The sequence below is a fragment of the Nyctereutes procyonoides genome, unplaced genomic scaffold, assembly GCF_905146905.1.
Source record: "Nyctereutes procyonoides isolate TBG_1078 unplaced genomic scaffold, NYPRO_anot_genome, whole genome shotgun sequence".
NCBI lineage: Eukaryota > Metazoa > Chordata > Mammalia > Carnivora > Canidae > Nyctereutes > Nyctereutes procyonoides.
In genome coordinates this window covers 18778788-18792924 of record NW_026575117.1, presented here as the reverse complement: position 1 = coordinate 18792924, position 14137 = coordinate 18778788, and the positions used below count along the sequence as shown (strand labels likewise).

Genomic DNA, 14137 nt, shown 5'->3' with positions numbered 1-14137 from the left:
TATATAATATTGAGAACATTTTATATAGCAAAAATGTATAAAAATTGTCTTTGATTATCAGATGTTGGACTTACAAAACCCATAATTATTTTCCCACTGATATCCTAAGTCCCTTTTTTTTATTTTCATCTTTCATACAGCAGTTCTCTAATGATAATTTTGAGCTATCCCAAAGTGGCATTGCCTGCCAGCCAATACTATAGGGGTTCTAGTCCCTGCCAAGACAGCCTGAGTGTTGATAGGTGAACATTTTTAATGGTACCAGTTTCTGGCAGAGATGAGAGGGCCCCCTTACTACATGTAGCATTTTCTTTTTCTCTTTTTTTTCTTTTTCATGTAGCATTTTCTAATTACCTAATAAATTCCCCATGTGAACTATAAAGTAGCCATAAGAATTAACAGAAAAGCATAAAAATTATTTAGGAACAAAAATTTTAGTTCACAGACTGTTGGAATGCTTTTTTTTTTTTAAATCTCATGTCAACAATTTGGTAAATGCCGTTTATGACTTGAGTAAATAGTCCTAGGTCTTTATGTTTAAATAAAAATATTCTATTTACAGTAGTCATTTGGAATATAAGCAATAAATCTGTACTGTAAAATACCAAATGTGTTGGACATATTATATACTCCATCAGTTCTACCCACAGGAGTCTTCAGCTTTGTGCACTATGTACCTCAGACATGGCTGTGTAATAAGTTGCTTTGGTCAAAGAAAGGAGGACAGAAATGGCTACGTCTCTTCCTAGCACACACTATAATAGCCAGAGCATGTTTTGACAATTTATTTTCTCCCTCAACTATAGTTACTGCCAATGTTCAGATTGTAGTTGATACATTATTCTGGATTCCAGAGTGAGCACTATGATGAAACCGAGCAGAAGCCTCAGGCCAGCTCATCATACATGCATATGGCATGGGCAAGAAACACACTTAGTTGTTGTTTTAAATTTGTCAAGACAGCATAGCCTCTATTTTGAATAATAAGCCAAACTTGGAAAATTGGTCCCAATTCAGACTCCTGAAGACGACTGACCCTTTCAGGCATTCCACATTATTCAGAGTAATTGAATGAATGCCAAAATGCACTTCAATTTGTAGACAGTTTTAATTGACATGGCACCACTTAGAGTGGTTGTGACCTTTGAGAGAGGCCTAGAAAACATTCATGAAGCACTAGGGGAAATACAGACATTCACATTTTATGCTTCACTTAGTCTCTGGTTTAAAAAAAAAAAAAATACAATTTGCTGTGCCCAGAATGTAAATTCACTTTAAATGACAACGTTTTCCGCTGGGCTTTCCTTAGATTTCTATCATCAAATCCTCTAATTTTTACAATTGCACTTTTATTCTTAATAATTTATTTGACCTACCATAATTAAAATTTTTAAAAATCTGGAAAGACAATAGTCTCTTGTTTTCTTGTCTACTGTAGGTGATAGAAACCATACTAAGCTATCTAAAAAGATGTGTTTTTTTGTTAAAATACTTAGTGATGAGGAGCACCTAGATGGTGCAGTTAAGGGACTGACTTTTGGTTTCAGCTCAGGTCCTGACCTCAGGGTCATGAGATGGAGACCCATGTTGGACTCCACATTGAGTGGGAGGCTGTGTCTCCCCCATCCCTCCCACTCATGCTCTCTCCCTTTAATAAATAAATAAATCTTTTAGAAAATTAATGTTCAGTGACTAAGTTGTAAAATAATCAGATGCACGTATCTTATAGGATCAAAACAAGGTGGCTGGCTATTCTAATGAGCTAAACAAATTAGGTGGCAGCTACATCATGTATCAGTTTAATAGATACTACAGTCCTCTGATTACCTGGGTGACTCAGTTTTTCTTTGTATCACTCTAACATTTCCAAAGAATGTCCCCTTTCATTTTATTCTCAGAACAAAATTCTGAAATGGCTAATTGATATGCTACTAACTAAATTTTTACAAGAAAGACTAGATTTCTTGGCAAGAACACAGAGCTCCATATTGGAGCACAAAGGCAATATTACAAATTTTAAGATTTTATTTTTAAGGAATCTCTATACCCAACATGGGGCTCAAACTCAGAGCCCCAGGATCAAGAGTCACACATTCCACCAACTGAGCCAACTAGGTGCCCCAACGTTACAGATTTCTAGTCTAGTTCTTATACAACATCCCTATTTTTCACACCTCTTCTTGAGTGCCCAATCCCATAACTGTTTTAAATTTTTTCAGACTCTCTGGTTAACAACTTGCACTTCATTTTCTTTTTTTTTTCATGTGTCAGTACTTTTAATGTTGTATACATCAAATTATAGTAAAAAGATGACTATAAACAACATGCAGCCCTCTATTTTCATGAACAGCACAACAGGTTACAGTAAACCAAGTTTATATTCCACCATCAAGTATGGGTCTCCCATTAGTTCACTTTGTGACAGGTCATTAAAAATACCTTCAAATCCAGGGATCTCTGGGTGGCGCAGCGGTTTGGCACCTGCCTTTGGCCCAGGGCGCGATCCTGGAGACCCGGGATCGAATCCAACGTTAGGCTCCTGGTGCATGGAGCCTGCTTCTCCCTCTGCCTGTGTCTCTGCCTCTCTCTCTCTCTCTCTCTCTCTCTCTCTCTCTCTCTCTCTGTATGACTATCATAAATAAATAAATTTAAAAAAATATTTAACAAAAAAATATCTTCAAATCCAATAGTCTCATCATTATCCCTCAAAATATCCGGTGAAAAGTTTGAGCTTGGAAGAAATGGAAGACACTGAACCTGCTGCACTGCCTTGAATTCCATTTGTAATTATAGTGAAGCAAACAGACCCTGAATGTTTCTTAATGTAGAAAAATTCATTTTATTTTGGTTGGGCTGGAAATTTTTTTTCTGATAATTCAAGAAGATGACTGGGCAAAAGTTCATTTTTCACACCTTTTCGAAGAAGATCATGTTGTTCAAAAGGTCCACTTGCTGAAATTTCAGTAACTGGAATACTGTCCCTCAGCTGAGATCCAAGTCCTCCGGCATTCATCTTCACTTGCTCTGTGAACAGCCGCTCAGCCCTATTACCATCAGCCGGCCCCACCACTCACTTTCTCATTTTCTTACATGCAGTAAGAAATTAGCACTGCAGTAAGCTTTCTTGAATATTAAACTAATGAGCATCTGCAGTAAGCTTTCTTGAATATTAAAAAAAGGAAATTGTGTAGGAAATATTTGGTGGTCCAACAACCACTTGAAGTCTGACTCACAGACTCCTAGTTCTTTTTGGAAGTACAACTCTTTCAGAAATTTAACAGGTTTCATATCTACTTTATATCAATATTACCCATATGCTTATAAACACACTAAGAATCCTGTTTTTCTGTTATATAGACACTCAATTATATTTCTTTGGTCTCTTGTTTTCATGTCTCTCTGAAATTAATGGTTAGGCACTTGGAATTTCTAGGCTTCAGTAGAACCACAACCTTGAATTTTTGCCCTTCAGTCATTTTATCTAATTAATAACTTTTATTTGGCCCCGTTGTCTTAACTCAAATTTTGCCTGAGGCACGACAGTCCACTGAAGATAATTAACAATAGGTATCTAAACCATATTCTTAATATGGTCTTTGACAAAAGGGTGAACTTTATTTACTAAGAGGTCACTCAAAGTTTTCTCAAGTGGTTCTCTTCCTAGTTGGTAGTTTAAGAAGGAGTTGCCTTTTCCAATCCCCACTGCTGAATGTTCTATATCTTGTTCATTCTTACTTGCAAATTGGCCAGTTCTTTCTAATTCCATCTCCTTCTATGCTATGTGAAACACATCCAACAGCAAACAAGATGAACAAACAATATTGTTCTTTAACCTTCCCCCCAAAGCCTGGAATTCATTTCGTACATGACCTGCCTCCTTTATTTCCAGAGATAACTACTTTACCGCATGATTTGCCAATGAATAACATGAGTAAACATCAATCAAGCCTCTCATGCATACTGTCCTTCGGGTAAGCTAACGACCTATATTTTCATTCTGTTTCAACAACACTCAAAACGTAGTACAAAGTTTTGTGTGAGTCTATGGAAGAATGTTTTTCTTAATGAATTTTTTTAATAATTATTAACAATTTTGGTGTATGAACATATTATATGACTTGTTTTTACTTTCTGATGATGTCTTTCATGAAGTGAGGCTTTTGGTATCAGTGTGTCAATGCACTTTAACTTCATTTAGGCCAATCAGCCATTATAAATTACACAAATCTAGAAATTTGAGGACAGAACTCACAATTGCTAACAGAAATAGGCTTATGAATATACTCAGACATCAGAAGAACTTTGCTACTACAACTTTCTCTATTCACTCGACATCAATTCTTAGAAGAAAAAAAAATTGTTTTTGGCTTAAACAACAGAAACTTATTCTCTCAAAGTCTACAGGCAAGAAGTTCAAAATCAGTTTCAGTGAACCAAAATCAAGAACCACCATCTCTCTTGAACGTTGGCAGGGCCACATTCCTATAGGAAGCTATAGGGAAGAATCTGTTCCTTCGCTCTTTGAGCTCTAATTGTTTCCCACATTCTTGGACTGTTACCAACACACTCAAATCTCTGCCTCCATCTTCACACTTTTTCTTCTGTGTGTGCCATCTCTCTGCCCTCCTCTTTCTTTTCCCCAGCTTTATTAGAATTTTGTTAGGGATTCCACTGAATCTGTAGATTGCTTTGAGCAGTATGGACATTTTAATGTTAATTCTTCCAGTCCATGAACAGGATGTATCTTTCCATTTATGGGCATCTTCTACATTTTTTTCACCAACATTTTATAATTTTCATTATACAGGTCTATCACCTTCTGGTTAAATTTATTCCTATATACATTATTTGTTTTGATGCTATTATAAATGGGATTGTTTTCTTAATTACTTTATCAGTTCATTGTTAGTGAACAGAAGCACAACAGATCTTATATGTTAACTTATATCATGAAACTTTACTGAATTCATTCATTAGTATAATTTTTTAATAATCTTTAGATTTTCTTTATATAAGGTCATGTCATCTGTAAACAAGACAATTTTACTTCTTCCTATGTGATTTTCATGCCTTTTATTTCTTTCTCTTGTCTAACTGCGATGGCTAGGACTTCCAGTACTAAGTTCAACATAAGTGACAACCGTGGGCACCCTCATCCTGTCCCTGATTTTAGAGGAAGAAATTTTTACTTTGCACCACTGAGAATGATGTAAGCTACAAGTCTGTAATATGTGGCCTTTATTACATTACATACCTCCTATTCCTAATTTCTTTTGAGCCTATCATGAAAGGATGTTGGATTTTGTCTATGCTATTTTGGTATCTATTGAAATAACCAAATGATTTCTATCTTTCATCCTATTAATGTGATGTATCACTTTTGTTGATTTGCATTATGTTGAACCATCCTTCTAATCCAGGGATAAATCCCATTTGATTGCAGTATATGATCCTTTTAATAATCTGTTGAATTTGGTTGCCAGTACTTTGTTGAGGATTTTTATATCTATGTTCATCAAGGATATGGGCCTGTAATTTTTTTTTTTTCTTGTAGCATCCTTATCTGGCTTTGATAAACAGGGTAATGCTGGACTCGTAAAATGAGTTGGCAAGCAATTCTTCCTCTTCAATTTTCTGGAAGAGGTTGAGAAAGATTGGTATTAAGTCTTCCTTAAATGTTTGATAGCATTCACCAGTGACACCATCTGATCCTGGACTTTTCTTTGTTGGGAGATTTTTGATTACCAATTCAATCTCCTTACTTGTTATTAGACTTCCAGATTTTCTATTCCTTCATGATTCAGTCTTGGAAGATTATGTGTTTCTAATGATTTATTCATTTCTTCTAGGTTATTCCAACTGTTAACATGTAATTGCCCATAGTAGTCTCTTATGATACACTGTATTTCTTTGCTATCAGTATAATGTCTCTTCCTTCAATTATATTTATTGAATCCCACCCCTTTTGTTTCTTGTATAGTTCAGCCAGAAGTTCATCAGCTTTTTATCTTTTTAAAAAACCCTTGTTTCACTGATATTTTGTGTTGCTTTTTTCTGGTCTCTATTTCATTTATTTCTGCTCTAATCTGTTCTTTTACTTTCCTTCACTTAACTTTGGCTAGGCTTATTCTTTTTTCTAATTCCATGAGGTATAAAACTAGACTGTTTATTTGAGATCTTTCTCTTAGTTGAATAGGCCCAATACTATAAACTTTCCTCTTAGAACTGCTTTTCCCCATTCCTACATTTTGATATGCTGTGTTTTCATTTTCGTTTGTTTCAAGACACTTATATTTTGCTGATCTCTTTGAAGCATGATCTTCTTTGACTCATTGACTATTCAGGTATGTATTGTTTAACTTCCACATATTTGTGAATTTTCTAGTTCCTTCCTGTTACAGATTTCTAGTCAGCCATTATAGTCAGAAAAAGTACTTGTTTATAGGTAATGATTTATACTGCCATTATTTTCTGGCTGTTCAATATATTTCTTTCTTTCTGTCTTCTTCTTGTGATTTCCTTGTGATTTGATGATTTTCTTTAGTGGTATGTTTTTGTCTTTCTCTCTTTCAGGTCAGCTACTATAGATTTTTGCTTTGGGATTGTCATGAAGCTTACATAAAACATGTTACAACAATTCAAGCTGATATTTTGGCCACATACAAAAACCCTACCCTTTCACCTTCTCCCTAATTTTTTATATCAAAATTTGCATCTTTTTATATTATATATCCATTAAAAAGTTATTATAGCTATAGTTATTTTTAAGACTTTGGCCTTTGAACCCTATACTACAGTTAAATGTGATTTACATACCAAAGTGTGTATGCTTTACGTTTACCACTTACCTTTACACTTCCATATGTTTTTATGTTGTTACATACATTCATTGTATTCTTCAATTCTAGAATTTGTTTTAATAATTTCTATATTTGTGGAACCTCTCATTTTGTTCACAGACAACAAAATCTGGAAAATAATGTATGTTCTCTTATAGCTCTTTAGCTTCTTCAAAACAATTATTTTTAATTCTTTAGAAGGCAGATATCTCCATTTCTTTGGGATTAGTCACTGGAAAATTGTGTTCCGTTGGTGGTATCAAATTTCCTTGATTTTTAGTATACCTTGAAGCTTTGCATTACTGTCTTTGCATTTGAAAAAGCAGTCACTTCCTCCAGTCTTGACAGAATAGCTTCAGGAGAGAAATATCTTCTTCACCAGGCAGCCCAACTAGGGCTCTGAGGCTTTCTCAGGCCTTGTTTATGGATGTGCCTGCTCCATACTTCTTCTTCCCCCTTGCAGGGGAATTCTTAAGATTGCATGCCTTCTCCCAATCCTGCAAAGCCAGGCTAAGTATTGAGAGCCTCCTATTTGTTTTCCTCTAGTTTTTGTGTTTTCTCCCAAGCCTATAAATTTGGGTAGGCCTCTGCACATGTACACAATACATCTGAAAAGGTTTTCTCTTACAGTCTGTGGAGATGCATGGGGAGTCAGCCGTGAGGTAGGACTGAATAAAGCACATGGAGCATTGGGGGTGCCCATGGGCCACTTGAGGGTTTCACAGGAAAGGTGTCCCAAACAACTCATGGGAGCACTTCTTGATGGAGACTGTAACACTTCCACCATCCCCTAATGAGTTCCAAAGTTCTGGTTACTATGTTCCTAGCCTCTCCCAACCTCACAGTTTTGCTGATCATCCAAGTTTTCTTGGTGAGGAGAGAAAGAAGTGGGCCTCTTGGTGAGAGCTCTGCACATCTGGGGAAAGCGGGTGCTCATTCACTGTGCTCTCAATTTCCTCTGAAGGAGAAACCATAGGTTAAGGGGGTGTCTTGGCCACTGAGCTCAGCTGTCTCAGGAGAAATGATGCAGATAAATACAACTATTCTTAGACTCCTTAAGGTGTCTTTTCTTTGGATTTTGCTCCAAAACTGTGCTATGACTTCTCTGCTAGACTCTCGGACTCCCACAAAAGTACTCTTGTCTATAAGTGGTTGACAAAATCAATGTCTGTGGTGGGATAACAGTGGAAAACTCCTATTCTACCACCTTGCTACATCACTAAAAAATACCTATTATAAAAAATTTAGAACACTCAGAAGCACATATATCACAGGTATAATAGCAATGGCTTTATAATTCAATAGCATTAATGTAACTGATTTTTATAAGCTCTCATTTTTAATATCACATAATGAATTATGTTTAAAAAATTAAATGTAGTCTTTATTTGCCAGTTTCTAACTCCTTATTTCTTTAAACTGTATTAAATAGAAGTACTTCAAAAGCTGTGACAGACATCACAATCAATATTTAGACATTATCCAGTTCCTATCATGCACTGTTGTCTCATTAACAGGCAACTTCATTAGAGGCTTTGGAAATCAAATATCTGGGATCAAACTTGCCAAGGAACCTGCTATAAGACTCAGAAATAATAATTGGAGGAAAGGTACCATATAAATAAATGCTGAATAATAAAAGCACAGTGGCATTTTTATGTATAAAATCTGGTATCAGGTTGAATAAGAGGGCAGCATTAAATAAATGACTCCATAATTAATTAATCATTGAAATTCACACAATCTTTCAAAAATAACAATTTAGTTTCCCAGTGATAGTCACCTTCTCCAACCTTGAGATTTTCCTTTCCAAACTTCCCACTAAATCCTCAGAGTACTTGAGACAGTCTTTAAGCCATATTGATTTAATTCTAACAGAAATCACTTTCCTTTCTCTTTAACTCTTTATTGGAATAATCATCTACCTGAAATATATACAAATACCTGTGAAAAATTTATGTAATAAATATAATTATTTTCAGGTACATTTCTTGATAGTCTATAAAATATTTAGTGAATAAGTAGTACATTTAAATATTTGAATCCCAAAGAACCATTAGAAAGCAATATTTATCACCAAAATAAGCAGTTAAAAGTAGAGTATGCTAAAAAAATATAAAAGCCATATATTGTATTTGAAGCATTTTTTTAAGTCCTTTGCTTAAAGTCAGGGGGAAAAACACTTTAAGAAGAGAATATTTAATTCTTATTTCTGTACTTTCAAATGATTAGTTTGGATGGATGACTTGCTTTCCGTTCTGTTTTGGCTACAGGTGGAAGAACTCACATTTTACAATGGCTAGATAAGAGTGTTTAAACTTAATAGCTTCAAAAAAACTTGAAATTGTCAAATTCAAAAGGTATATTGGCATAATGTTAAATGTTTAAAATATTTTTAAATATAGAATTTCATAGAAATAAATCAAAGCCATATAAATCCATTGAAGCAGGAAAAATTTAGGAGAGAGAGAAGGGACAAGAGAGAAAGTGTAAAAGTATAAGAAAGGAGCAACGGAAGAAGGGTGGGGTGAAGGAAGAGAGACAGGAGGGCAAGGAAAGAGAAGTAGCCTGGATGGCAGAATGGAGAAAAAAGGAGTGAAAAGGAGTTAGCTCACTGGGATGACCTGAGCACTATCCACTGAAGAGGCAATTATGCAACATGGATGGAACTGGAAGGTATTATGCTGAGTGAAATAAGTCAATCGGAGAAGGACAAACATTATATGGTCTCATTCATTTGGACAATATAAAAAATACTGAAAGGGAATAAAGAGGAAAGGAGAAAAAATGAGTGGGAAATATCAGGGAGGGAGACAGAACATGAGAGACTCCTGACTCTGAGAAGCGAACTAGGAGTGGTGGAAGGGGAGGTGGACGGGGGGTGGAGGTGACTGGGTGATGGGCTCTGAGGGGGGCACTTGATGGGATGAGCACTGGGTGTTTTTCTATATGTTGGCAAATTGAACACTAATAAAAAATAAATTTATAAAAATAAATAAATAAAATAGAACTAAAAAAATAAAGTCTCTTCCTATTATAAAAAAATAAATAAAAATAAAAATATATCATAACCGTGATATACATCAAGTAAAAGTTTCAATCTTCTTAGCATAAAATTAAAAATCTCATAATTATCTGACTCCTGCTCATTTTTTGCCCTCAGCTCTTAGCACTTTCCAATATAAACCTTCAACTCTAAATATACCCAATTAGCCTCAACTGATGACTTTCCCAACCTTTCTCAGACCACTGTACGCTTGCTGTTTGGTCTTTCCTTTTTTTTCTCCATCTCTCCCTTTTTCATAATCCCTTTTTTAAACTCCTAGACCTAACAATTATTCTTCAACATCAGCTCCAATCTTCACCTCCCTGTTAAGTGTTCCTTGATCTATCCCTGCTATTCAGGAAATGTTGTGTCCCTCCTCAATGCCCACTTAGCAACTTGTAAAAACCACTATTCCAGCCATCTAACACTCAATTGTACTGTACAGATATGAGCTTCATGAGTACTAGAACTAAGCCTTAATCATAACCATACCCTCTGTGAGGGATACACTACTAAATTCTTAAAAAGTAAGAAATACTTATTGTGGTGAATTAATAGACATTATGAGACTGAGTGAATGAACAACTCCAATTACACATTAGATTCCCTTTTGAAGAAAGTCATATAAATTAATTATGCAATTCATCTATATTGGTCAAATTTGCTTGATATTTTCTAACGCTTCCTTAAAGTTTGTTGATTATAGACCAAGACTAACATTTAATTACTGCAAAATGAACTTTTCATAAAGTAGCCTGAATGCTGTGAATAAGAAGTCTACAGAGGGTTCACAAAGTTCAAAAACATGCCAATTTTGTACAAAATAAAGTCTGTGGAGCTGAGGGTGCCATTGCTGCTGAGCTTGCAGGAGCTTTTGGTAATTAATCTGAGCTTTGGGGAATTTCCAATGTTGACAAACATGCTTTAAATTTTAAATCTGTTGTTTGAAGGGGCATTCCTGAGTAGAGGTCATGCTATGGGGAAAAAAAAAAAAAAGATGTTGAAGCTTAACTTGCACTTTTTATTTGGTCAGATGGGCACAACAAACATTTGTGGAACTATCGTTTGATTTCAAATAAAGCTTGCTTGAGGGCTCCAGTGCATATAAGTATTTCTTTACAATCATTTGATTATGCATGAGTTAGCTAGCAGCTATAAATTAATTTTTAAATTTCTTATATTGGATATTACTTGGTTTTATAATATTAATCTGGAGTTCAATGTATATAAAGGGTTTATTTGGCACCATCTGAGTTAAAAATGCCAATCTATCTGTGGATATTAACTGGGAAGCTACATAACACTCTCTATATAATAGGATCACATAGAACCAAACCAACCAAACACAGGACAGGAAGTAATACACAAAACACATGTTATATGCAAATGAGCTGAAATACATTCAACTGGGCACATCAAAACCAGGATGTTGGAAAACATCTGGAGGGATTTCAGAGAGGCACAGCAAAATGGCTTTATGAAGAATGAGTGATTTATAAATTAGATTAAACTCTTTATGTATGGCTTAAGTGAAAGCTAAAAATTATGATCACCTATTACAAATACTTGAGAAATATAAACAGGAACAAGAAAAGGAAAATTGTTATGGGCATAAAATGTAAACCATTTAAAGATAAAGCAACTGAACTTTAGCAAAAACTAGGAAAAACTAGCCAAATAACAATCCTTCAATACAACTTTATAAAAATTTCTGAGCAGAATAATGTGATTCTAACACTAGAAAGATTAATACATAGTTCTAGTTTAATAGAGAATGGAAAAATTACAGCTGCTTATTTTTGGAAAAGACTTGGAAGGTTACCTTTTCAATGTCATATCCACTGCTTAGTATGTTTGCAAACAGAGCTTAAAAATCTCCAAAGATAAAAAAGATAATCTGCATATTATACTCACTGGGAGGTGGGGACTCTACTTACTACCACTATTCTAGTGCTAGCAATAACATTAAAATAGATATATAAATAAATTATCACAATAGAATGAGCAAACACCCACTTGCCCTTCAGGAGGTGAGACTTCTTCCTGGCACCACTACACTATGTCACTCCGTATCTGCCAAAAACACACACAGAGAAAATTAAGAGTTCTTTGCCTCTTCACAAATGGCTCTGTGCTTATTTTACCATAGCACTTTCGACACTGCTTTGTATGTTCGATTGCTTCATTAGTGTACCCTTCCAAACACAAGCAGTTTACTGTGTTTTCAACACTTTATTTGTAGTATATGACACAAAGCCTGGCAAACCATTAATTACTCAATAAATGTTTAAGACTCCAAATATGGGAGTTTGGAAAGCTGAACTCATTGGAAATTACAATACTTAGGAAAAACATTAAGGAAATATTAGGGCTTGCACAGATTCATAAGTACCCTTAGATTTTAGATAATTAGAAGTAAATGAAGGCACTCAACATGAAGAAATAATTTAAAAAATGGTCAGATGTCTGGACTTTCTATGGAATTTTCCATCTTTAGCTATCACTGGCATGGATAACTATTTATACTTTGGATATTAACCTTTAAAAAACTATATAAGCATATATAAAGTACAGCAGAGGAAATATAGTCACTGGTATTGTAATAGTGTTGTATGGTAACAGATGGTACTTATACTTTTGGTGAGTATAGAATATGCCTAAAACGAAAGTAACATTGTGTGTCAACTACAATAAAAAAAAAAAAAAAAACACTATGAAAGCTAAAGAAAACTTTTTCAGAGTCAGAGGATTTATTTTCCCAATTTACAATATAGTAAGCACAACTGGAAATTTGGCATGATGTTTTCCTTATCTCTCCCTACCTTCCTATTAAAAATATGAATGAAAAAGATTAACATAGTAGTTGACAACTTATATAAATATAATTTAGTGAATATTGTATTATTTAACTATTGTACACAGTAGGTTCTCCCCTCTTCCATACACACACACACACACACACACACACACACACACACACATACCAGGAAAAAAATAAAGAGAAAAACATAATAAGACCAGTCTAAAAGGAAAACCACTGAAAGAATCTCAGTTGGGAACCTCTTATAGGTATTGGCTATCAGATCTGCTGGGTTCTGAGCTTTCAAGAAACATTCCTATGGTTGGCCCTCGCAGTACCTACTCATGTACATTCCTCAGGTATTTTTGTTGAATCTGATGTATTCTTCATAATTCCTCATTGAGAATAAAAAAAAAATGTTTCAACTGTAGAATGCACATGGAAGAATATAGGTATATCAAGAGGAAAGATCTAGAAGTCAGGTCAGGTGGGGAAGGGATTAAGAAAATTGGGAAAATAATTTTATCAATTATTGGCAATCACCATGACACAAGTTTGGGTTCAATATAAGGAAGAACTACCAATATTTAAAGCAAATCAAGATGAAATCATCTCAAAAAGTAATGAACTTCAATGACAGGAAGCTGCTCAAGCAGAAGCTAAATGACCATCTGTTAGGGATATTGTAGAAAGGAGACTTTCATTGAGCAGGAGGTTATGCTAAATTATCTCTAAGGCTATTTCCAACTCCTGAGATTCTATAACTCAATGAAGTAGAGCTTGAAGAAAAACCCCAAAGAACTATTAACTAACTCTGTGTACTCAATATATATACATATATATCAGCAGTTAATTTCAAACCAACCATTAACTTCATCTAAGCATTTAATCTGTCTCAGAAATTTGAAGAAAATGGTCATAAAAAAGGAAACAGAAAAATCCCTTACCTGCATGGATGATCTACGTAAATGGTTTTTAAATTGGGCTCTTCAGATTCTTGGGAAAAGAGGGAAACCTTGGAGCTACTTTAGAGCAGCCGTTAGGCAGAAAAAACTGGAGTGCAGGAATGGGAAGCTAACCAGGTGAGATTTTAGATCCCCCAAATCCATTATAACCAGGACAGCTAAGCTGTCTTTTTACATTTTATATCTTTTTACATTTTACTTCTGAGCAACAGAATATTATTTCAGAGAATTCATAGCTTAGGAATTTTGATCAGAACTAACATAATTAATTCCAATATTAATTAAATTAATAATTTAATTAATAATTAAAATATTATTTAACCAATTCCTGGTTAAATCAGCACTGAAGAAAAAAAATGCAAATAAGGGAATATTGCAGATCCACTGAAAGTCATATAAAGAAAATAGTTCTTCCTTAGGGCCAATTTAAATATACTATTTAAGTGGCTATTTCAATAATCAATGTTTTAGTCCACTAGAATGTGTG

At 34.6% G+C, this 14137-nt stretch overlaps 1 pseudogene; it reads right to left on the bottom strand.

The window, feature by feature from the left end:
• Nucleotides 1-2359: 2359 nt before the first annotated feature.
• Nucleotides 2360-3013, bottom strand: LOC129515335 (proteasome maturation protein-like; annotated as a pseudogene).
• Nucleotides 3014-14137: the final 11124 nt, after the last annotated feature.